Source organism: Bison bison, unplaced genomic scaffold, assembly GCF_000754665.1.
Source record: "Bison bison bison isolate TAMUID 2011002044 unplaced genomic scaffold, Bison_UMD1.0 scf7180017864471, whole genome shotgun sequence".
Classification (NCBI taxonomy): Eukaryota; Metazoa; Chordata; class Mammalia; order Artiodactyla; family Bovidae; genus Bison; species Bison bison.
The window spans coordinates 29,372,186-29,381,124 of record NW_011495032.1 but is presented as its reverse complement, the minus strand read 5'-3'; the positions used below and the strand labels follow the sequence as shown (position 1 = coordinate 29,381,124).

The following is an 8,939-nucleotide window of genomic DNA, read 5'->3' as shown; positions in this document are numbered from 1 at the left end:
ATGGACATTTAGGTTGTTACCATGTCTTGGCTATTGTGAACAGTGCTGGTATGAACATTGGGTGCATGTATCCATTTGTCTGGATATATGCCTAGGAGAGGGATTGCTAGATCATATGAAAACTCTAGTTTTTTGAAGAACCTCCATACCGTTTTCCACAGTGGCTACACAAATTTACATTCCCACCAACAATGTAGGAGGGTTATAAAAATCTTTCTAGCTAGATTTTTGTTCATACTCTCAATTATTTCCTGAGAGTAAGTCCTAGAAATTGTGTGGCTAAATAAAAAAATATTAATAGATTTTTGCATTTAGTGCCAATTGCCCTCTTAAAAGATTGTACCTATTTACTTTTCTGTGGAAAAAAAAAAAGTGCTCATTACCTTACATCTTTTCCACAGCAGTCATTATGATTTTTTAAAAATAATTTTTACCAAATTTAGTGGTTATAAATCTAGATCATTACTGTTTCAATTTTATTTCTTTGTGTGTTGAGAAGTTAAACAGTTTCCATCTATATTTTGGACATTACATCTCTCTTCCTTTCCTTCTCTCTCCTTTTTTGTTTCCTTCATTTAACTTGTCTCTAACACAATTTGATCTCTCTGAAATTGGTCATAAGTTTCAATTAGCAGCTGCTTTAGCCCTTCAGATAAGAAAAAAAAAAAAAGTCCACTGGACTGTTATAAACACCATGAGGACAGAGATGTGGACTGTTTTCCTTCCTGCTATCAATCTTCATAATGCTTGGTTGTGAAATGTTCCCAGTAAACCCTGATGGAATGGCTGAATGAATGGATGCCTGGATGATGGGTGGAAGACTGTAAGAATTATTCCCTAGAGCAGCCTGCAGCAACTGTTATGGCCTAGGTGCCAGGTGTTCCAAGCCTTCCCTTCATTCATTTAAAGAATGATACCCAAGCTGGAGTCACCCCTCTCACTACCAGAAACTCCTTCCCATCCCTTTGGGAGAGTTATCTTGTTATGAGACCACATATATCATCAAGCACACAAGCAACTCAGATTCAGTTTACCTGAAGAGGAGAGCCTGAGTAAGCAGTAAGTATTCATCAGATAGCTGATCTTACCTTTCATGTTCATCAATAAATCTATATTGTGAGTCTACCAAGTGAAGAAACAAGGGCCCAAGGAGAAACAAATATAGGAAGCACATGGAGGTGGGGACAAGCTGTGAAGCTGTCTTCATCCTCAAGGACAGGAGTCCATCCAGGTGTTACAAGAGCCAGTAGGTAAGTAACTGTGGTAACGCAGCTGAAAAATGATGGAGCACAACCTTGATCTTAAGGGGGCAGTTACTCCACTGCTCTAGCCCATTGCTGCTGTACCAAGAATGTGGGTGTAGAGTTGCCAGAATCTGGAATGTGGTGTGAAATAGCCTGATTGAATGTTGGTTTAGTTTTGCAACCATTATGTAGGGCCAACAAAATGTTAGATCTGTCACTTGTTGGCAGCCTACACCCAGGAAACTGTTCAACTTCAGCTTCTTCAGTGTCAGGGCATAGACTTGGATTACTGTGATATTGAATGGTTTGCCTTGGAAATGAACAGAGATCATTCTGTCATTTTTGAGATTGCATCCAAGTACTGCATTTTGGACTCTTTTGTTGACTATGATGACTACTCCATTTCTTCTAAGGGATTCCTGCCCACAGTAGTACACATAATGGTCATCTGAGTTAAATTCACCCATTCCAGTCCATTTTAGTTAGCTGATTCCTAGAATATCGACATTCACTCTTGCCATCTCCTGTTTGACCACTTCCAATTTGCCTTGATTCATGGACCTGACATTCCAGGTTCCTGTGCAATATTGCTCTTTACAGCATTGGACCTTGCTTCTATCATGTCACATCCACAACTGGATGTTGTTTTTGCTTTGGCTCCATCCCTTCATTCTTTCCAGAGTTATTTCTCCATTGATCTCCAGTAGCATATGCCAAAGCCTTTGACTGTGTGGATCACGATAAACTGGAAAATTCTGAAAGAGATGGGAATACCAGACCACCTGACTTGCCTTTTACGAAACTTGTATGCAGGTCAAGAAGCAACAGTTAGAATTGGACATGGAACAACAGACTGGTTCCAAATAGGAAAAGGAGTATGTCAAGGCTGTATATTGTCACCCTGCTCATTTAATTTATATACAGAGTACATCATGAGAAATGCTGGGCTGAAGGAAGCACAAGCTGGAATCAAGATTGCCAGGAGAAACATCAATAACGTCAGATATGCAGATGTTACCACCCTTATGGCAGAAACTGAAGAAGAACTAAAGAGCCTCTTGATGAAAGTGAAAGAGGAGAGTGAAAACACTGGCTTAACACTCAACATTCAGAAAACTAAGATCATGGCACTCGGTCCCAACATTTCATGGCAAATAGATGGGGAAACAGTGGAAACTGTGGCTGACTTTATTTTGGGGGGCTCCAAGATCATTGCAGATGGTGATTGCAGCCATGAAATTAAAAAATGCTTACTCCTTGGCAGGAAAATTATGACCAGCCTAGACAGTATATTAAAAAGCAGAGACATTACTTTGTCAACAAAGGTCCGTCTAGTCAAGGCTATGGTTTTTCCAGTGGTTGTATGGATGTGAGATTTGGACTATAAAGAAAGCTGAGCACAGAAGAATTGATGCTTTTGAACTGTAGTGTTGGAGAAGATTCTTGAGGGTCCCTTGGACTGCAAGGAGATCCAACCAGTCCATCCTAAAGGAAATCAGTTCTGGGTGTTCATTGGAAGGACTGATGTTGAAGCAGAAACTCCAATATTTTGGTCACCTGATGCAAAGAGCTGACTCATTTGAAAACACCCTCATGCTGGGAAAGATTGAAGGCAGGAGGAGAAGGGGACGACAGAGCATGAGATGGTTAGATGGCAGCACCAACTCAATGGACACGGGTTTGTGTGAACTCTGGGAGTTGGTAATGGGCAGGGAGGCCTGGCATGCTGCAGTTCATAGGGTTGCAGAAGGTTGGACACGACTGAGAGACTGAACTGAACTGACTGACTGACCCAGGAAACTGACAACTCAGAAAATAAAGCAGCCATGGTACAAATGAGGGGTGCAGGTGGTAAAGAGAAGAGGTCACCAGGGAAGGAGGAGTGCTTATGGGAGAGGCAGCTGAAAGCAGAGGAAGGCAGGGACCTCATTTTGTAGGACAGATGTTTAGATAGGTTGAAAGGACCATTGAATGAATCCCTCAGTCTTTCAAAAGCTATAACCAACAAAGAACTGGTGTGCAGGGCATGGATGCTAAGTTAGGCAGAATTCATTAGGCCAAGTGGATCTATAACTATTGTGAATATAGGATTTGGCAAATTCAGTTAGACCTTACAGGGCTACAGTTTGGGGAAGTTGGCAAGCCTCAGTCTCCGCAGGATGGAAAATCCTCTCCAACCTCCACCGAATCACAGGTGCACCTCTTACCCTATTTTTTCACCCTGAAAGTCACCCAGGATACTGCCAATTTTGGACACCCACAGGCAGGGATGCCATGGCAGCCTCAACCAGCCTCACAAGAATCAGAAAACTCGCGAGCCTGACATTGCAGAATTTATACCAGGAGGCTCCCATTTTAAAAGCTGCTGCCCATCCTCTTCCCCTTTAAACAGCAAACTCGTGTATGATGTTCCATTTTTTGGCTTGAAAATGCTCCAGCTGAGTACTTGCATGGTTACCATGGCAACTATCAGGTAGCATCGTCTTGTGCCTGAAGCTGAGACTGCCAGCAAGAAAGCCAATACAGTAGTATATTGTTTCTTCCTGGACTAATCTTTTAAACTGTAGCCTATAGAGTTCCCATAATATATTCAATCGGAAGCTTGAGTGGTTTATTGAATTTAATGTGTCATGGCTCTCCTTTGACGGTGCAATCCATTCAGCAGTCGGCCTTTATTTTGAATTTTCTCCTTGGCAGTGAAAAGTGCAGAGCTTACTGTGGTGCACGTTTTGTGATTTCGGAGACTTTAAGAAAGAAAATGGATTTGTACACACAGACACTGTCTTTTGAATCTCACACTAGTTGAAGAATTATTTATCTTATTTTGACTGGACCCAGGTGGGCTATTTGCCAAACATCTGATTTCTAGATATCGTATATATCACCAGGGAAGAGCTAATATATTTCTGTGATTGGTGAACCCTCTAAGGAGACGAGAAGTAAAAGTCAGCTGGTTCAGTCAAACAGTGGCTGTCAATTCCAAGTCCTCCAGGGTGTTCCCTCCATCCATTTCCTAAGAGAGAGGCCACATTCCCCACCTCCCCACCCCAGCCTCCTGGGTGTGAGAGACAGGTAAGGTAAGCAGAGGGTGTGACCACACTTACTGTGGAAGGGCCAGCATAATAAGACATCATGATTGGAAGTGCTCTTTGGGGTCAAAAACATGAGAGGTTCCATCGTTCCAGAAACTTTCAGAGTAGATGAGAAACTAGGCTAGAAGATTTAATGAGTTGCTGTGCACTTGTGCTCAGACCTTTAAAAGTCTGACAGAATTGTGTGTAAACACTGGAATCACTTTTTGTGTTATGCTTCTTTGAGTGTGAAACAACTCAGCATGGGATTGGACTGCATGGACATAGCTTGGTACATATTACAATTTTTTAATTGAAATTTTAAATGTTTCTAGTAAGTTAATAGTGTTATCAAACTGCTGTGCCTAGTCGCTCAATTGTGTCCGACCCTTTGCGGTCCCACGGACTGTAGCCCACCAGGCTTCTCTGTCATGGGGATTCTCCAGGCAAGAATATTGGAGTGGGTTGCCATTCCCTTCTCCAGGGGATCTTCCCAACCCAGGAATCAAACCTGCATCGCCTGCTTTGCAGGCAGATTCTTTACCATCTGAGCCACCAGGGGAGCCCATCAAACTACTGACTAATTATAAAATCTTTACTATTAGGATTTCATTCAGTGAATGTTAGCTGAACACCCACACTGTTTTAATTTTTTTTTTAACTGAGAGGCACAAACACCTCCATCATTGATCCAAGCATGAAACTTTTTGGTAGTTTATTATTTACTTACTTACTAATACCTTACGAACTCCCGTGCACCCATCATTCTCTAGTCACAGTTCTAGGTGTTGTGGGAAGTACAGAGATGAAGGAAACAGGTCACACCTTTCAAGATGTGAAATTTGATGTGATAAGTGTGATAATTTGGTGTGATAGGCTGATAGCGGCTTCCAAAGACTATGTCCAAATCCTACTCCTAGGAACCTACGACTATCATTTCATTTAGAAAAAAATAAAGTCTTTGCAAATATAATTATGATAAGGATCTAAAAATGCGTAGATAACTGAATTCTCTATTGTTGTTAATGTTCAGTCTCTAAGTCGTGTCCAACTCTTTGTGACTCCGTGGACTACAGCACGCCTGTCTTCCCTGTCCTCCACTGTCTCACGGAATTTGCTCAAATTCATTTCCATCGAGTCAGTGATGCTGTCTAACCATCTCATCCTCTGGCGCTCTCTTCTCCTTTTGCCTTCAATCTTTCCCAGCATCAGGGTGTTTTCCAACAAGTTGGACATTCACATCAGGTGGTCAAAGTACTGGAGCATCAGCACCATTCCTTCCCATGAATATTCAGGATTGATTTCCTTTAGGATGGACTGGTTTGAACTCTTTGCAGTCCAAGTGACTCTCAAGAGTCTTCTCCAGCACCGCAATTCCAAACCATCAATTATTCAGCACTCAGCTTATTTTATGATCCAAATCTCACATCTGTACATGACTACTGGAAAAACCATAGCTTTGACTATACATACCTTTGTCAGCAAAGTGATATCTCTGTTTTTTAATAAGCTAAGTTTGTCATAGTTTTTCTTCCAAGGAGCAAGCGTCTTTTAATTTCATGGATGCTGTGCTCATCCGCAGTAATTTTGGAGCCCAAGAAAATAAAGTCTGTCACTGTTTCCACTAGAATTCTCTGAGTGAACCCTAAATATCATCAGAGAGAGACGGAGCTTTGTCTCACCCAAACAGAAGATAAGGCACTGTGAAGACACAGGCATAAATTTGAGTGATGTCAGTACAAGCCCAATGAACACCAAGAAATCCCAGCAGACATCAGAGGTTGGAAGAGGCATGGAGAAAATTCTCCTCTAGAACCTCCAGCAGAAGTATCGCCCTACTGCTACCTTGGCTTCAGACTTCTGGGCTCCAGAACTGTGGGAGAATACATTTCTATTGTTTCAAGCCAGCATGGTTGTGATAATCTGTCACAGCACCTACAGGAAAGTAATACATTTGGTATGATATGTGAGGCACGCATATGAGCAGCTCTAAGGGCAACAACTATAATAACTAGCATTTACCAAACACCTCTACGCTAAGCATTTTATGTGCGTTATTTCTTTAGTTCTCCAAACAATACTATGGGGCAGGGACCGTAATCACCTCCATTTTATATATGAGGTAATTGAGTCTCAATGTGTTAGAAAACCATCCCAAAGTCTTAGATCGAATTAGGGACATTCAAGAGATTCAAACACTAAATACTGAAAAATATATCAACTCACCCCCAAGGTAATGAAAACATACTCACACAACTTGATCTCTAAAGTACAGATCATCTATGTGTGTTGAAATCAAGGATGCTTCTTTTTAGACTTTCTGATAGAAAAATTCTGATTTGTTTAACAGAAGCCTCACTTTTCTCTACCATTTGGGCCTTTATACTGGTACTCTAAGCCATACTGCATCTACCCAATAGGAAAATTGCTGCGTTTTATCTCTTTCTGGCATTCAAGATGTCAAAGTAGGGACATGGTAACTCCTCTGGTGCAAAATTCCAGATTTCCTTGTCTCTTCCAGTTGGAGCCATGACCAACCATGCTGGCAACACAGGAGCCAAAACTTTGTATATCATCTCTGTGAAAGAGAACAAGAGATGACTAAATAGACTTCCTGCTGCTGGTGTGGGTGAGATGGGGATAGCCACAGTGAATAAAAGCCAACCAGAGTTCAGAAAGAAGGTACATCCAGCAGTGGTAATTCAACAATGAAAGTCATACTGGAGAAAAGACAGTGTGTTTCTTTATTTTGAAGATGACATAGGAATCATACACAGTAAACAATAAGGGAGAAATGAAAGGTTCTGCTGTCACAGGACCAGACACTGAGGAGTGTGCAGACTTGTGGCCCAAGATTGCATCCAGCACTGACAGCGCTGCATGATTCTTCAGTGTATTTGTAAAAAAAAAAAAAAAAAATTAAAATTAAAAATGATTTGCTCCCTGCCCACACCCAACCAAAAAGACAAGAAAAGAAAATAGCTATGTTTGTCTAACACAAAAATGTGTAAAATACCTTCAGGAAATATGGAATCAACCAGTTTTGCTGAAGCAAAGCTGTTTATATCAGAGTTATAAGAAAGGAAAGCAGAATTTTGTTCCAAGCCCAAAGACTGCAGAGAACAAGGGGAATCAGACCTGGACTTGATCCAGTCAGAAGTTGGTGGAGATGACTAGGAAAGAATACTTAGATTAGTGATCGGGGTCACGGGTGACTTTGAACCTACAGGGTTTGGGTGAGAATAATGGTAGTTGAGGGACTTAAGGAAGAACTGGGAGGTGTGGAAACAGAAGCAGCTGAAATAAGCTTCTTCCTGGAGGTGCCTGGCAGCAGAAGAAAGAAGACAAACAGAATGAGGGTGAGGGGGCAAGTGGGTGGGCATCAGAGGGTCAAGCCTCTCCTCTGCAGGAGAGAACTGGTGAGGGAGGGCCTGAAAGAGACCGGAAAGGAAGACAGTGATTTCTTTTAGCCCAGGGTGTAAGCCAAGTCTAGCAAGACCAGTAATGCTGAAGAATCTGAAGTTGAACGGTTCTATGAAGACCTACAAGATCTTTTAGAACTAACACCCCAAACAGATGTCCTTTTCATTATAAAGGACTGGGATGCAAAAGTAGGAAGTCAAGAAACACCTGGGGTAACAGGCAAATTTGGCTTTGGAATACGGAATGAAGCAGGGCAAAGGCTAATAGAGTTTTGCCAAGAGAATGCACTGGTCATAGCAAACACCCTCTTCCAACAACACAAGAGAAGACTCTACACATGGACATCACCAGATGGTCAACACCGAAATCAGATTGATTATATTCTTTACAGCCAAAGATGGAGAAGCTCTATACAGTCAGCAAAACAAGACCAGGAGCTGACTATGGCTCAGATCGTGAACACCTTATTGCCAAATTCAGACTGAAGTTGAAGAAACTAGGGAAAACAACTAGACCATTCAGGTATGACCTAAATCAAATCCCTTATGATTATACAGTGGAAGTGAGAAATAGATTTAAGGGACTAGAGCTGATAGAGTGCCTGATGAACTATGGAATGAGGCTCATGACATTGTACAGGAGACAGGGATCAAGACCATCCCCATGGAAAAGAAATGCAAAAAAGCAAAATGGCTGTCTGGGGAGGCCTTACAAATGGCTGTAAAAAGAAGAGAAGTGAAAAGCAAAGGAGAAAAGGAAAGATATAAGCATCTGAATGCAGAGTTCCAAAGAATAGCAAGGAGAGATAAGAAAGCCTTTCTCAGCAATCAATGCAAAGAAATAGAGGAAAACAACAGAATGGGAAAGACTAGAGATCTCTTCAAGAAAATTAGAGATGCCAAGGGAACACTTCATGCAAAGATGGGCTCGATAAAGGACAGAAATGGTATGGACCTAACAGAAGCAGAAGATATTAAAAAGAGGTGGCAAGAATACACAGAAGAACTGTACAAAAAGATCTTCATGACCCAGATGATCACGATGGTGTGATCACTCACCTAGAGCCAGACATCCTGGAATGTGAAGTCAAGTGGGCCTTAGAAAGCATCACTACGAACAAAGCTAGTGGAGGTGATGGAATTCCAGTTGAGCTATTTCAAATACTGAAAGATGATGCTGTGAAAGTGCTGCACTCAATATG

The 8,939-nt window shown here is 41.6% G+C and overlaps 1 pseudogene; it reads left to right on the top strand.

Moving 5' to 3' along the window:
* Positions 1–6,772: 6,772 nt before the first annotated feature.
* Positions 6,773–7,199, top strand: LOC105003845 (annotated as a pseudogene).
* Positions 7,200–8,939: the final 1,740 nt, after the last annotated feature.